General features: G+C 44.4%; 1 non-coding gene across 1 annotated transcript; it reads left to right on the top strand.

Annotated features, from left to right (window-relative positions):
* Window positions 1-953: 953 nt before the first annotated feature.
* LOC136525086 (small nucleolar RNA R71) lies at window positions 954-1,060 on the top strand. The gene has a single exon (XR_010776412.1). It is a non-coding gene; the product is annotated as a small nucleolar RNA R71 (small nucleolar RNA).
* The last annotated feature ends 10,724 nt before the right edge of the window (window positions 1,061-11,784 follow it).

Genomic DNA, 11,784 nt, shown 5'->3' with positions numbered 1-11,784 from the left:
ACGGAATATTGATATATAGCTTTTGAATTACCTCTACAAACTTACCAAACTGCTCATCCATTTTGGCTTTTCGATTTCTACATGGAAATGGTAGGAGGGTCGTGCCATGGAAATCTCATCGTAACTCTTGCTCTTGTGGCCCAACTTCTTCGTCATTCTTCTTCTCCTCTTCCTGCACTACCACTGGTGTCTTACCTGTCCTTTTCGGGTATGGCGGATCTTGAGTAGACTTGCCACCTCTTGTGGTTATGGCATTGACCTTCTCAAGGTTAGTGGCAAAAGGCAGAGCAGCGGCAAACTGGGCTAATTGAGATTCTATCTTTTTATTATAGTAAAGTTGGTCTTGTATGGTAGAAGGAAAACTATTCATTTTAGTATTTATATTTTCTAGGACCTTGTCATTAAAAGCAAGCTTTTTAGAAATATTCTCATTAATCCTACCTTGTTCTAAGATTAATTCTCTTAAGGATAGTTGCTTGGGATTAGAAGAATTGTAGTAATTACCTGGATACTTACCTTGGTAAGTTGATCGTTGTTGTCATTTCCTTCCTTGTCTCTATTGTTGTGAACCTGAATAGTTGCCAATGATGCTTGCATCCTCTTGCAATTCAGGGAACTCAATCCCCAAATACTCTCCACATGTGTTTTGAGCATTGAAAGCATCTTGAATGACCTGATGATCTTTCTTGTAATTGTCTCGCTGTTCGAGCTAATTCAATAGTACGTCTATCTTGGTTGACACTGCACACACCTCTTCTGGTACTTCTTCACTCTTATTGCATATTTGAATTTTGAATGATGACCAGCCTTGATTAGAGGCTATCTTTTTCATAAGAGTTTTAGCTTTTCCAAGGGTGTGTGATATAAATGGTCCTCTAGCAGTGGCATTGAGTTGTTCATGGGCTTTCTGAGTGAATCCATGGTAGAAACTTTGTATGAGCAACCAATCTTCCATCCCATGATGCGGACAATTTGAAACATATTCTTGAAAACGTTCCCATGCTTCTGGAATGGTCTCTCCATTCTATTGTTGGAAGTTTGAAATCTTTCCTCTTAAGGTATTGGTCTTGCCTATTGGGAAAAACTTTTCTAGGAAGGCCTTTGAACACTTTGCCCATGTATTGATGTTATCCTTGTTGGTGTAGAACTATTGCTTTGCTCTTCCCACAAGTGAGAATGGAAAGAGGTGGAGTAGTATGATGTCTTGAGCAATGTCCTTGATGATGACCGTGCTACTTATCTCCAAAAAATATTGAAGATGAGCACATCATCTTCATGTGCCTTTTCGCTGAATGGGTAGCTTGCACCATGTTGATGAGGCTTGGCTTGGGCTCAAACTCAAGATTATCAGTTTTGAGTGTTGGTCCAGTGTGAATGTTCTCAGTGCTTGGGGCAGAAAACTCACGCAGAGTCTTGCCAGCCATAGCTTCAGAAACTAGTGTTGAGCTTCCTCTTGATGTGGTCAATTTTGATTGATGGAATTTGTTGAATCATAACCAATCCTGCAATACCCTGTGTAAGATAAGAACAAAGACACACAAGGGTAAGCCTGCTAAAGCAAAGGTTATGATTTTATCAATAAGTATTTATTTGATCAATTCTCTTAGCCATGTTCGCCTCCCTGGCAACGGCACTAGAAATGCTTGTTGACATTTCTTAGCATTACTCTTAACTAAGTTGTCATCCCTAGCATGATGCTAGAAATGCGTTGTTGGTAATTATGAGAACACTTGTAAATTATATATATAAGGTATCTGCAAGTGCACAGATAATATACCATTATAGCATTTCACCTAGGAGTATACCGAGTATCGTTATTTATATTTTATCCACAGGGAGGAGCAATGGGGTTTTGTTGGCATGAAGATATTGACAAATATGTATACTTATCATAAAACTACTCTCATGCTATGGCAAGGGTAAGTAAAGTGATAAATAAATGATAAGTGTAAGGTAATGATGGTATTCTAGTGATAGAAATAGATACTCATAAAATATAGTAAGGCTAAGCAGGAGATTCATTAAGAGCAAAAGATTCCTAAGTCATTACTTATCTACTAAGTCTTTTGTACACCCAATTATATACACTCTCATCTATAGTATAACTAACTTTGGATCTATGCATAAGGAACATTACTAAGTAAGATTAAGAATAGAGCTTGCCTTCCTTCGCAATCATGTTCTACGTGCTCTACAAATAGGGAGTTGACTACAAAGGACTCAACGGGAGTGTCATATCCGCGATCTACCACATGACCCAGAGTGCAAAATGCATCCATGGGCAAACAATATCTAAGCACCATGCTTACATAATGTCAACCACTTAACTCTCTTGAGAACTGAGCTAAGAGCTTTGTGAACATATGCATATATTCATCATCAATCATAACTATATCAAGCATATTACTAGAGCAAACTAGAAACATAATATATAGTAACATAATATTGAAGCAGCACAAAGTCATAAATAAAGAGATACAATGGCTATACCAGTCTCTAGATGATAGATCTAGAATCCTGAGAGATAGCCTAAACTCTACTTAAACCTTGCTAGCTAGCCTATACTACAAACTTGAAGAATTGGAGCTCTATTCTCTTCTCTGTGAATACCCTAATTTATGGTCTACTCTTGACTTATGGCAGCCTGCTTTGGAGGGGGGCAGGGGCTGGTTATATAGGCTGGAGCATCAATCCTGAGCCCTCGAATCAAATCGACTTGAAAGAATGGTGTAGATGCAATCTAGGAGGCGGTGGAGGAACCGACGACGAAGTAGAGGATGACTTGTGGGCCTAGGGGGTTGGGCAGCCTGTAGGTGGGGCTGGCCAGCCCCAACTAGCAACCTCCTACCCTCTGCTTTGGTGGCATGGCTTCTGGTTTCCTCTGGAACCTTCTAGAGTTGATTTTGCTGCAGATAAGCATGATTTTGTTTGACGATTTGATCCTCCTTGACGGTTTTCTGAAACAACCCTGCTGAAAACATAGATTCACCAAAACTCATGCAAATTGTTAGTTTAAACCCCTAAGTCTATGTTGGTGATGCTTTTTATGCATTTATACAAGTAAAGTTGATTGTTTATGTTGGATGATAACTACCATCAATACCACGGCAACAAGCCACGCAGCCTCCTAGAAACGATGATGATGCCCACATGGGGGCTCCTAGCCCCCTACGCTTCTCTCGAGCGTCCTACAACATGGTGGTCACCGCCTACTGGCTAGAGGACATATCTAACATGCCGGACCTGAAGACCAATGAGTAGCTACACGAGGCGATGCGGCTTCTTCACGTCGCCCTCGAGCAGTAGGCCGAGAGCTCTGCTTCCCGGTGTTGCGCCGAGCTCTCCAGGCTGTCCCAGCTAGCGACCACCACCAATGGGGATCGCTCCGATGCTCATGCCCCACCAAAAGGTGGGAGCAGTGGTGACTCCTTCGGTAGCAGCTCTAACCGCTCGTGGACCAGGGGCGCCAAGCTCTAGTAGGAATGAAGGCGCGAGCCTTCCCCTTAGCGCCCCCCCCGTTCATCACCGCATCGGCGATGACCATGACGTTCATGACACCATCAAGGCTAGGCTCCATGCTTAGGCATAGTCCTATACTCCTGAATGGTGGGGTGGGGGCATTGCCCCATATCCCTTTGCCCCCTAGGCATTCGGGGTGGTGATTCGGGTGGCCCCCTACCCCGGGCGATTTTGGCCGCCGACACACATCTCTAAGTACGACGGTGAGACCAACCTGGAACATTGGCTCGAGGACTACCACCTTGCCATAAGGGCCAGGAAGTTGGATGATGACTTCATCATCCAGTACCTTCCTTTGCTTCTGTCGAGCTCGATCAGAGCTTGGCTCGAGTAGCTCGAGCCCGGCAGCATCCGCTGCTGGGGCGACCTCTGCTCTGTCTTCGTCGGCCACTTCTAGGGTATGTATACTTGGCCCTAAAAATCATGGGAGCTCCATAACTTTAGGCAGAGGGCCCACGACACCCTCCAAGAGTACATCTAGTGCTTCTCCACTAAGCACAACAAGCTCCCCAACATCACCAACACCAACATGATCAATGCCTTCATCTACGGCATGACCTACGAGGTGCTCATTCACGCATTCAGCCATGAGACCCCATGCATGAAGCGGGAGCTCCTAGACATCGCCACCTAGTATGCCATCGGTGAGGAGGCCGTCCAAGCCAAGTTCAGCAGCAAGGCCAAAGCTGCTAGCAACCTTAGCGATGGGGACGGCGGTGATGACCCCGCTTCATCCTAGCATCGCTGTGACAAGAGGAATAAGGACTAGAAGCGCCACGGGGAGGAGATGGTGGTCTTGGCCAACCATGCCGCTAGGCCTCAGCCTCATGAGCATCGTGCCCTGAGCACTTTGAGAAGGCACTCGAGGCCCCCTGCCTGTTCCACAGGGGGCAGGCGAAGCACCTCCTCAAAGACTACACCACTATTAGGGGCTACATCCATGGCACCCTCGTCTAGTAGGGTAGGGCCTAGAAGCCTGCCCCAAAGGCCAGCGAGCCAGTGAATGCTGCCTAGGAGGACGACGCCAATTTCCCCTAGGCCGGTCGCTGCCTCATGATCTTCAGGGGCTCCCAAGCATACAAGTCCTGCCGGCAGCATCGCATCACCGAGCAGGAGGTGAACGCCGTTCACACTATCACCTCCGATGGTCCCATATGGCCATCACCTTCGACCAGGGGGATCACCTCGATCATGTTCCTAACCTAGGGCACTACCCACTCATGGTTAGCCCGATTGTGGGGACCACGCGCCTCACCAAGGTGTTGATGGATGGGGGCAGCGGCCTCAACATACTCTATGCCAGCACCCTAGACAAGATGGGCATAACATGGAGCAGCCTGTGCCCCAGCAAGGTGCCATTCTATGGGATCGTCCTAGGGAAGGAAGCCATGCCCCTCAGGCTCATCCTGCTCAATGTCACCATCGGCTAGCCAGACAACATCCGCAACGAGCCACTCACCTTTGAGGTGGTCGATTTCCCCAGCATCTACCATGCTTTCCTAGGTTGGCCATGCTTCACCAAGTTCATGGCCATCCCTAACTACACCTACTTAAACCTAAAGATGCTAGGCCCTAAGGGGGTCAGCACCATCGAGGGCAGCTTCGAGCAAGCTTACTACTACATGCTAGACTGCATCGCCCAAGCGGACGCACTGATCGCCCCTTGTGCTCCCGGTGGCCATGGCCGCAACATAGGAAGGGCGCCAGCAAAGGAAGTAGTCAAGTCAGTGGCAGCACTCGACCAACTGACCATCAGCAAGGTGGCCAAGGCTCCTGGCGGCAGCAATGGCTCGGTTGGCCCCTTGTTTGTATAAATTAATGCACACAGAATATTCCGTAAGCGCACGGATATTATACCGATGTAACACTTCACCAGGAGTACCCAGTTTTATATCGAACTCGAGGAAATGTGTGTGAGAATAACCAAATCTAACTTATCCCAACTTCACAATCAAGGCTAGATAATAGGAGCGTAGAGCAGACTGCTAAGGTCTTCTAGTTCTAACTTCGGTAAGCTTTGTCTTCTATTGTTCAATTCTGAGGATATTACTAGAGAAAACATAGGCAGAGTATGTTTCCTATACTAACAAAGTCCTACTAAGCCTACTAATGGGAGGTGGACTACAAAGGATTCAATGAGGTTACAAGTGTCACCCTCATGAGCTACCACTATTGATGGTTGTTAATGTCAAACATAAGCCATCAATATAACCTCCATATATGCTAAATTCCATCACCAAACATAGGTCCAAGGGGTTTAAACTAATAAATTCCATAAGTTTTGGTGAATATGTGAATGCATGAGGATTTATCTAGAAAACCGCCCCTAGGACCACCATCATACTCCCCAAACAAGCAAACCAACATCAACAAGAGATTTGATTCGTGAAACCTACGAAAGTCGACAGAAGACGGAGCCCAGGACCCACCACCCAAAGGAGAGGTCCACCTACCATAGTAGCAGGGCGGGTGACCTAGTGGTGAGGTCGGCCAGCCCATTACAGAGGCCCCTCACTCTCCGCCGCCACGTATGCCTTCCTAAGATCTAGACCCTTGATTTTAAGGTGGTTGTAGGTTGGTTTATCCAATGATGATCGAGAGAGTTCACACGAATCGATGATGTGGTGATTCCTTGCCCCCTACTCCACCTTGATTCCTTGCCCCCTACTCCACCTTGGCCTATATATAGCAGCCCCTACCCCCTCCCTAGAGCCACCCCTAAAACCCTAATTCATATCCTCCTCATCAGGATCAGAGTCAGCACTGAAGATGTAGAAGTAGAATAGCTCTAGTTGAGAGTTAGGGAGAGTTGAGCCATGCTTAGGTTCTAGAGAAATCTTCGGAGGTCCGGTATGTCTTTGTATCTCACCTTTGCAAGACTTATGTTTTAATACATTTATCTTCTCTATCTACTTTTATGCCTTTCATGTGTATGGTTAGTATAGTTATCATATCTTAGCATGGGATCTCTGCTCGCATCGAGTTCTTTGGTTATCACATGTGACTAGAGTAGTAATCCATAGTATAGACATGGTGTCTAGACTATAGGTTACTGAGATTGCGCTCAATCCTACGGTTAGTTGTGGTAGCCTCAGGGGTCATAGCTCTGTCAGGCCGTTGTAATCCACCACGTTAGGATTGATGTTCGTAGAGCTTTAGGCAGCCTTCCCCCAACTATGCTTTCTCATCCCCCTCAAGAGTTGGAAAGGTACTATTGCTCCAAAGTGTTATTGTGTGTGGTCGCTATATCTATCCATGAATTAGATATACCCTATAGAACCAAACTAATAGAGAAGTATTTAGGAACCTTGAACTCACCCGTTGTCCTCTCAATTTAACAAGACTACTCATTTATTATGTAATTCTCTTATGTATGAGTCATTATTCATAACTCTTATCATAAACATCACTTACTCTCACTTTAGTTTAGTTGGTATACTAGATAGTAGATACATGAGGGTGAACTATCGACTTGTTTAACCATTGTTTCCCTATGGTTAAATACGATACTCTAGAATATTCCCAGATGAAAGCTACAACGGTATCCGTGCGCTTGTGGATTTATCTATGTGCGTTTAAAATATACCAACAAGCTTTTCTAGCACCATTGTCATGGAAACAATTGGCATAAATACTTTGATATTGATATTGATGTCTACTAATCTAGTTATCACTAGCTTTAGTAGGATTTCCCTTGTTCTGTCAAATTGTGGAAAAGACAGGACAACAGATGCCGTTGTGACCTTTTGGCAAGTTTCCACAAGAAAAAGAAGAGAAACATCGAAGAACCTAGGTGTTCGAACATTCATGATCCATCAACACTGGAACCCTGCCATCTCATAGGTATTGCATATATATGTATTATTCTAACCATTTGTAGACTGGAGAAAAGGTCAACATAACAAGAATTCAAATCACATCTCAAGTGACGGAAACAAATGTTGCACAACTCACAAATTCCATGTGAGTCATAGTAAGTATGATCAAGTCAGGGTGAGATAGTCTTGCTCATGGACTTTAAACTTGATGAGTAGTTATCTTTTAACTTTTTGCATTCCATTGCATGTTTACTTTGAATAATCCATGCATCCACCTTATTTAGTTTGGATTTTCTTATGTCAAATCCATAGCATATTTAGTTCCATGCATATATTTATCCCATTTGCATCTTTATTAAACAAAAAAAAAATTGAGCACATGAAGTCTCATGCTTAGTAAAAAAATATCTCACCATGATCATGCTCTTTCATCTCTATTTGAATAAATCTCTATAATGCTTTCATGTTACTTTTGTCTACCATAGTATGCTTTGGTTTGGGAGTACTGTACATACTTCCAAAGGCATTTAAATTAAGTGTGGTGCTTAGGTTAAATAGCCTTCCTTAATCCAATTAGACATGGAGTCTAGTTTGGTTATTGAACTAAAAATTGCTAGTGTAGACACTAGTTATTTTGTTGGACTAACCCCTATAGAAAACTCTCAAATTAAATTTGGGGAAGTGCCGAGATGAACTCACATTGGAGATGAAGCAAAGCATATGATGAACTCCAAATAACTTCGCACAAAGAAGACACAGCTAATTCATCATGAATGCAAGAACTATAAGTATCAAGGTTTATTCAGTTATCTTTTGTTGCAAGTTATCTTTGCCTTGAACCATGCTAGAATGTAGCGAACACATGAAACATGATAAATAAAATCTATGCTAAAGTAATCCTAAAACCATCCTTTCATTAACATAGAGGAAAAATCACAAAAAAAATTATGGACAACAACCCATGGTTCAAATTTGTTCTACTCCCTCGGGTATGTGTCCACTAACATTTTACAAGAAAGAATGAATATAAGCTATCCCTGTTCATGGTTTGATATGAACCTGCCAAACCACCACTTCAGCTATGGGACAAAGAAAAAAGGAAACGCGTGCCATAAAACGGATCTACAATAAAAGCACTCACTCATAGGAAGTGGACAAACAAATCAATAGGCTACAAGTAACGTCGAAGACAACCTAGCATTGGGCCTTCCTGAGACTCAAGCTAGGATGCCAATGTGAAGCAGGGTACAATTCACCTCATATTAGCCAATCTGAGACTTGCTTCATCATCTTCGAAGACACCATCTTGAACGTTGGCAGCAAGGACAAGGATCATGAGATGCCATTATAGCATGGCATGCATCCTTGTGTCAACAAACATCAATCAATGGTGGACTACTGACTCTCTATCAAAAGACCATGAACAACCACGGTTGCAAGATGATGTCCCTACGTCATTGGAGATGAAGCTTTCATGCAAGTATCAATGAGGTTCCTTCCTCGACCATCAAGACAGCTAGCAACAAAGAAGAACAATTGTCACACCCAATTTTGCATAGCAAAATCAAGTACTCATATATGTGAGCCCAGGATGTCCAAACACACATATACTATCAAATTGCAATAATATCAAAGTAAAGTACTTTATTACATTGCATATTTCATCATACTGTTATCACATAGTCTTGCTCATTGGCAACATTATTACACAAAGTGGAAATCTAAGCCCAAACTGCCACAGTGACTACAACTAGTGAACATCAATCTAGTAGTCCTGGACATCTTCTAGGAACTCTTCATACACGTTATATGTTACCCATCCAGGATTTTCATTGAATGTAAAACGAGTGTAAGCTCACCATGCTTAGCAAGTATATCAAAGGGATCTATGAGGCTCAAAGGCTAGACACGATTTGACTACGGTTCGCAATTTTAGTTGGTCAAGTTTTAGCATCCTGAATCACTATTTTTGTGAGTAAACCCATACCAAGTGATAATAACCACTAATCATGAAGGATCCAAATCACTCGTATCCGTGAGCACGGCTGTTATAACAGGTTAAATATTTCTACAGAAATTATACAACTTTACCCACCAAGACATGATTCCTAATGCCGGGGTTTGCAAAGCCCACAACACCTTTACCTAGGAAGTGTGGTAGGGTTTCACTACGTAACCCTTCGCTAGTCATACTAACAAGTCATAGCTGCTAAGGTTTCAGCCATCTAGCTGTATGTGGCCCTCCTCTAGGAGTAGCATGCGTGGTCACGGCATGGTACACACCCTAGCAGGAAAAGAAACATACCAACTAGTGCCCCCCTCTTGCCCATACAAAAAGCAACAGACAAGCTAGTACAATCTAGGTAACAGGTTAAAGTCAGAGCCATATCACACTCGGGGTTGTACGAAACCTCTTGGTTGTTCGCTTCAAGATTAAGTCCTTATGGAGAGGTACTAGAGCACTCCACCCCATACTCTAGCCCCCTAATTGTTGCTAAAAAGCTTCATTTTAACATATTGCATAATACTTTTAATCATGTTTAACAATTATTTATGCTGAGCGCTGCAGGATCTATCCAAAATGCATCCCAAACTATAGGTATCAAGGATATGTGGTGCAAGTAATAATCTAGGTAAGGTCCTTAAGGGTACTTCAAATTAAAACACATGCATGTAAATGAGTTGTAGAGTTTATAGGTACAAGGGGTCTTTGCTACACTTGCCTTCCTCAAAGTCTTCCTGGTACTGTTGATCTCCTAACTGGTCCTTAGAAGCCTCAAACTGATCACCCTCTACACGTGTTCCAATTCACCAATCAAGCATCCAATCTAATCATTACATGCATACAAATAGACTTCTATTAGAATAGTACACCAAATAGTAAAAACATAGATCGAAAAGCTTATAAAACTAATCTATGTACTGCTACGAACACATGAGCAAAAGAATCACTCAAATCGGACTTAAAACGCAAAAGTTATGCATAAAACAAGTTTCAATGGTATTTCTATAAAAAAACTGAACTCAAATTTGAATTTAAACTAATAAAATCTAAATTTAAATGAATTATGGATGGTGCGCACCATTTCCTAAAACTACAAGGACTAAAATGAATAAAAATAGGACTAAAAAAGTAATTCTTTTGAACTGTACTGGACCGCAGGTTGATTTACTAAAAACCTGAGGGCTAAACTACAAAAGTGCCGGCTGACTGCGGGTTGACCCACGTGGCTGCTGATTGGATGCCATGCGGCTACACGTGAGTGGTGCGGTGCACCACGTGTGTGCGTGAATTGGTGATGTGGATGCTGTGGATCGAGTCCACGTTCCATGGTGGACCGATATGACCCCGAAGGGGTATGTTTTAATCGTGATCGTTCGAGTAGATCCAATGGTGAGGAATGAAAGGGATAACCTCTGCCATCTGCATAGTGGCTCCCGCGAGCCCAACCATGGCCGACGGTGAGCCGAGCACCATGGCAAACGCCGATACGGCGTTCTAGACCACCCTAGATCAAACTGAGCACACGGACACGAAGCACTGGATCACACAAACTCGGTCAGGTACCAAATAGAGATAGGGAGCACATTGAGGTGATGGCCCCCATGGCAACACCATGGCCAGTGCGACTAGAGCTCGCTGATACAACATTCCAGGGCAACATTCGAGTAGATGGGGCACATGAAGATGGAGCAGCTCACCAAGAGTCCAATGGAGGTGTTCACAGCATTCGAGGGGGCTCCGAAGCACCAGGTTGATGGCGGCAGTGAGCTGGAGAGAGAACATGTTCGCGGGTGAGTGAAATCCGAGCGATTCGTTATCGAAATGAAGAAATGAGGGCACCTATGATTCTGGTGAGTCATGGCGAAGCTCACGGGTGCATCGGCGACTTTGATTTGGCACCAGAGTGGCGGATTGTGGGGCGGCAGTGCGAACTCGGATGCGGTCGGAGAAAAGGGAGAGAGGGAGGGGCTTGGCTTGGGGTTTTGTAGGCAAGCGAGCATGCAGAGATGGGAAGCAAGCATGGCTAGTTGTGAATCATGGGATTTAGAATCCCTTCCCTAGTTAGCGTGGCATGGTGGCGAGTTGTCGTGCATGGCGTGCGCCATCGCTGGGGACAAAGATGGAAAGTCAAGCGGGCGGCTGACGAGCAGGCCCTGATTGCCATAGAAAGAGGAGGGAGAGGGGGTTTAGCTACACACGGGCATGGCGCACGGAGCGCCGAGCTAGGCCACGGGTGGTGGGCTGCAGGTGCACACGCGTGCAAGCGAAGGAAGGGCACGGAGTGGGCCGCAAGCAGGCCGTGCGGCCGGGCCGCGAGTGCAAAGGAGGGAAGGGAGGGGAGGCATGGGGCTGGGCCACCAGTAGGTTAGGCTTGGGAAGGGGGAAGGAGGAAAGGGCTGGGCCGGTTCTAGAGTTGGGCTAGAACGAGAGAAAGAGAAAGTT

The sequence above is a fragment of the Miscanthus floridulus genome, chromosome 18 (assembly GCF_019320115.1).
Source record: "Miscanthus floridulus cultivar M001 chromosome 18, ASM1932011v1, whole genome shotgun sequence".
NCBI classification, from domain to species: domain Eukaryota; kingdom Viridiplantae; phylum Streptophyta; class Magnoliopsida; order Poales; family Poaceae; genus Miscanthus; species Miscanthus floridulus.
Note: the sequence above shows the minus strand (reverse complement) of the source record. Positions and strands in the feature narration are given on the sequence as shown.